Source organism: Stenella coeruleoalba (genome assembly GCF_951394435.1).
Source record: "Stenella coeruleoalba genome assembly, chromosome: 1".
NCBI classification, from domain to species: Eukaryota; Metazoa; Chordata; class Mammalia; order Artiodactyla; family Delphinidae; genus Stenella; species Stenella coeruleoalba.
The window spans coordinates 133,042,745-133,047,764 of record NC_137169.1 but is presented as its reverse complement, the minus strand read 5'-3'; the positions used below and the strand labels follow the sequence as shown (position 1 = coordinate 133,047,764).

Genomic DNA, 5,020 nt, shown 5'->3' with positions numbered 1-5,020 from the left:
CCTTGTATTAATACTAATCTTATCACAGTTGTGTACCTTGTCATCCCACTGGAATGCCACCGAATTGACAGCAGCGACCATGAACCTTGAATTCTCTACATTTGGACTGTATCTCCCAAAGAGCCTATCAGAATCCAGAGCACTTGGTAAACAGTAATTTTGTGGTCTTTGATGAATGAGTGAATTAACATTACCTTAATGGTAAAGGAAAAAACCCATACTGCAGTTAATTCCCCTTTGTATTTAAGAACTCATCCAAGAAAACTGTTTTCAATTTAGCCCCCCGAGGGCCATACAAATCCCCAGAGATTTTTTTCTACGTCTATATGTAACTGTACTTAAAAAAAAAAAAAAAAATTAAAAAAAAAGTTTAAATTCTCAAGGAAATTTCTCAGAAATTAAGAATGGAGGCCAGCAGCGAGCCGGAGCTCTATGGAGGTGGCGGCTGCAGCAGCGACTCCTCTGAGCTGAGAGTTTCAGGCCAGTCCCGACTCCTTCCTCCCCCTTCCCCCCCCTTCTTTTGTTTTCCGTTCCCCTCCCCCTCCCTTCCCTGTCCCCACAACCGGATCCTGAGGCGGCAGCTGCAGTGGCAGCTGCTGAGTTCTCGGTGAAGGTTTTTCATTTGTTCCACCCCTTCCCTCCCCACCCCATCCATTAATATTATTCTTTTGAAGAGTCTTGGTTGTCAAGCCGCCAAAGTGGAGAGTGCGATTGCAGAAGAGGCTGCTTCTCGTTCCAGTGCTTCTTCGGGCGGAGGAGGAAGTAGGGGGGGCACCTCAGCATTATCCCAAGACTGCTGGCAACAGCGAGTTCCTGGGGAGAACGCCAGGGCAAAACGCGCATTCCTGCAGGAAGCACTAGACGAGATGACGACTCCGCAGCAAACAACTCCGCAAATGAAAAAGAACGACATGATGCAATCTTCAGGAAAGTAAGAGGCATACTCAGGAAGCTCACTCCTGAGAAGTTTGACAAGCTATGCCTTGAGCTCCTCAATGTGGGTGTAGAGTGTAAACTCATCCTTAAAGGGGTCATACTGCTGACGGTGGACAAAGCCCTAGAAGAGCCAAAGTATAGCTCACTGTATGCTCAGCTATGTCTGCGATTGGCAGAAGATGCACCAAACTTCGATGGCCCAGCAGCAGAGGGTCAGCCAGGACAGAAGCAAAGCACAACATTCAGACGCCTCCTAATTTCCAAATTACAAGAGGAATTTGAAAACCGAACCAGAAATGTTGATGTCTGTGATAAGTGTGAAAATCCCCTCCTCCCCAAGGAGAAGGAACAGAGAGCCATTGCTAAGACCAAGATGCTGGGGAACATCAAATTCACTGGATAACCTGGAAAGCTTGATCTTATTCATGAATCTATCCTTCGTAAGTGCATCAAAACACTTTTGGAAAAAAAGAAGAGAGTCCAACTCAAAGATATGGGAGAGGATTTGGAGTGCCTCTGTCAGTTAGTGAGGAGAGTGGGACCTAGGTTAGACCAAGAAAGAGCCAAGTCCTTAATGGATCAGTACTTTGCCCGAATGTGCTCCTTGATGTTAAGTAAGGAATTGCCGGCGAGGATTCGTTTCCTGCTGCAGGATACCGTAGAGTTGAGAGAACACCATTGGGTTCCTCGCAAGGCTTTTCTTGACAGTGGACCAAAGACGATCAATCAAATCCGTCAAGATGCAGTAAAAGATCTAGGAGTGTTTATTCCTGCTCCCGTGGCTCAAGGGATGAGAAGTGACTTCTTTCTGGAGGGACCTTTCATGCCACCCAGGATGAAAATGGATAGGGACCCACTTGGAGGACTCGCTGATATGTTTGGACAAATGCCAGGTAGCGGAATCGGTACTGGTCCAGGAGTTATCCAGGATAGATTTTCACGCACCATGGGGCGTCATCGTTCAAATCAACTCTTCAATGGCCATGGGGGACACATCATACCTCCCACACAATCGCAGTTTGGGGAGATGGGAGGCAAGTTTATGAAAACCAGGGGCTAAGCCAGCTCTACCATAATGAGAGTCAGGGACTCTTATCCCAGCTGCAAGGACAGTCGAAGGATATGCCACCTCGGTTTTCTAAGAAAGGACAGCTTAATGCAGATGAGATTAGCCTGAGGCCTGCTCAGTCTTTCCTAATGAATAAAAGTCAAGTGCCAGATAACTGTGATTCCTTCTAGTGCACCACCACCACGCACTCAGACACCACCTCTGGGACAGACACCTCAGCTTGGGCTCAAAAGTAATCCACCACTTATTCAGGAAAAGCCTACCAAGACCAGTAAAAAGCCACCACCATCAAAGGAAGAGCTGCTTAAATTAACCAAAACTGTTGTAACCGAATATCTGAATAGTGGAAATGCAAACGAAGCTGTCAGTGGTGTAAGAGAGATGAGGTCTCCTAAACACTTTCTCCCCAAGATGTTAAGCTAAGTAATCATCCTGTCACTCGACAGAAGTGATGAAGATAAAGAAAAAGCAAGTTCTCTGATCAGTTTCCTCAAACAGGAAGGGATGGCCACAAGTGACAACTTCATGCAGTCTCTCCTGAATGTATTGGACCAGTGCCCCAAACTGGAGGTTGACATCCCCTTGGTGAAATCATATTTAGCACAGTTTGCAGCTCGTGCTATCATTTCGGAGCTGCTGAGCATTTCAGAACTAGCTCAACCACTGGAAAGTGGCACCCATTTTCCTCTCTTCTTACTCTGTCTTCAGCAATTAGCTAAATTACAAGATTGAGAATGGTTAACAGAGCTTTTCCAACAAAGCAAGGTCAATATGCAGAAAATGCTCCCAGAAATTGATCGGAATAAGGACTGCATGTTGGAGATCTTGGAAGGAAAGGGACTGAGTTTCTTATTCCCACTCCTCAAATTGGAGAAGGAACTGTTAAAGCAAATAAAGTTGGGTTCATCTCCTCTAACCATATATAAGTGGATTAAAGATAACAGCTCTCCCAAACTTCATGCAGATAAAGGATTTGTGAACATCTTAATGACTAGCTTCTTACAGTACATTTCTAGTGAAGTAAACCCACCCAGTGATGAAACAGATTCTTCCTCTGCTCCTTCCACAGAACAGTTAGAGCAGGAAAAACAACTGCTTCTTTCCTTCAAGCCAGTAATGCAGAAATCTCTTCATGTTCACGTTGATCTACAAGTCAGTGCCCTCTATGCGCTTCAGGTGCACTGCTACAATAGCAACTTCCCTAAAGGCATGTTACTCTGCTTTTTTGTTCACTTCCATGACATGGAGGTTATTGAAGGAGAAGCTTTCTTGGCTTGGAAAGAAGATATAACCCAAGAGTTTCCAGGGAAAGGCAAGGCTTTGTTCCACATGAATCAGTGGCTAACCTGGCTAGAAACTGCTGAAGAAGAAGAATCAGAAGAAGAAGCTGGCGAAAAGAAACCAGCCGAAGCCTTAAATTGTGCAAAGCGTACTTTTGCTATGATGCTACTGCATTTGACCTAACCACTGCGAAAATTCATCTCGCTGTAACGTTTTCACAATATTTAAAGCAGAAGCACGTCAGTTAGGATTTCCTTCTGCATAAGGCTTTTTTGTAGTGTAAAGTCTTAATCATAGTCTACCATCAAATATTTTAGGAGTATCTTTAATGTTTAGATAGTATATTAGCAGCATGCAATAATTACATCATAAGTTCTCAAGCAGAGGTAGTCTATTGCAAGGACCTTCTTTGCTGCCAGTTATCATAGGCTGTTTTAAGTTAGAAAACTGAATAGCAACACTGAATACTGTAGAAATGCACTTTGCTCAGTAATACCTGAGTTGTTGCAATATTTGATTATCCATTTGGTTGTTACAGAAAATTTTTTAACTGTAATTGATGGTTGTTGCCGTAATAGTATATTGCCTGTGTTTCTACACTGGGCTTTATGTGCTAGATTTTAATATCCTTGAGCCTGGGCAAGTGTACAAGTCTTTTAAAAAGAAACAGGGTTTACTTGTACAAAATTGACCAGTTCTGAGAGATCGTAAATGCCCTTAAAGTGGTCTTTGTGGGTGTGAAACAAATGGTGAGAATTTGAATTGGTCCCTCTTATTATAGTATTGAAATTAAGTCTACTTAATTTATCAAGTCACGTTCATGCCCTGATTTTATATACTTATATCTATCAATAAACATTGGGATACTGGGGAAAAAAAAAAAGGGATGGAGAAAAAACTCCAAGTTTTAAAGCGCCTCCTCTTTTTTCAAAACAGCATTTTCTCTATTCTTAAAAAAACAGGTCACTTGACCTGAAATAATCATAATAAAAATAACAAAAAATTGAGATACTAAAGAATATCCTGTTATATCAAGTGACTGTAGTATTCATTCTTTATTACTTTGTACATAAATTTCCTGAAAACTCAAGGCTTTATAGCTCCACATGTTCTGTTCTGCTTGCATTGGTACTCACTTCTGTTTTAGTGCAGAGCATATTTTCCAGGGGTAAATACTTCTTTGTATCTCAGACTCATTTATCTCCACATCAACTTACCTCATTTCAGATGAGAAAATGCAGAAGACTCCGGCTGAGGCCGTGCTCTGTCATGGTTTCTCGTTCCTAGGAACACATGGAAGCAACTCTAAACTGCTGTGGATTCTCCTGTTAGTCTGTTAACTAAATAGGGGTGAATTTTCTATGAGGAAAATATTACCAGTAAATGTTTTTGTTTTAATTAGGGCCTGGTTAAGTTGCTAAAGGACTGAGTGAATCAAATTACAACACAATTGATCTTCAAAGTTTGGCTTCCCACACATCACAGATGTCCATCTAAACCAAATGTAATTCTCAAGCGTGGTTTATGTCAAGAAAATAACTGCTTATTGAAGCTGCCATGAAGTGCATTCACCCACGCTTTTAACAATAACAAGTCTTACTGTTTTGACACCTTTTCAGGCCTAGTTCAGGGTGGGGGACAGTGCCCAAGGAGGGTGTTCTGTGGTCTTGTGAAATCAGGAAACATTTAAAAATGCACCATAACACAGATTTCAAAAAATACAGACATTTCCAG

General features: G+C 42.3%; 1 pseudogene across 1 annotated transcript; it reads left to right on the top strand.

The window, feature by feature from the left end:
* Positions 1-404: 404 nt before the first annotated feature.
* LOC307175295 (eukaryotic translation initiation factor 4 gamma 2-like) lies at positions 405-4,333 on the top strand (annotated as a pseudogene). The gene is made up of 3 exons (XR_013831775.1): positions 405-480; positions 582-613; positions 675-4,333. The product of XR_013831775.1 is annotated as a eukaryotic translation initiation factor 4 gamma 2-like (transcript).
* The last annotated feature ends 687 nt before the right edge of the window (positions 4,334-5,020 follow it).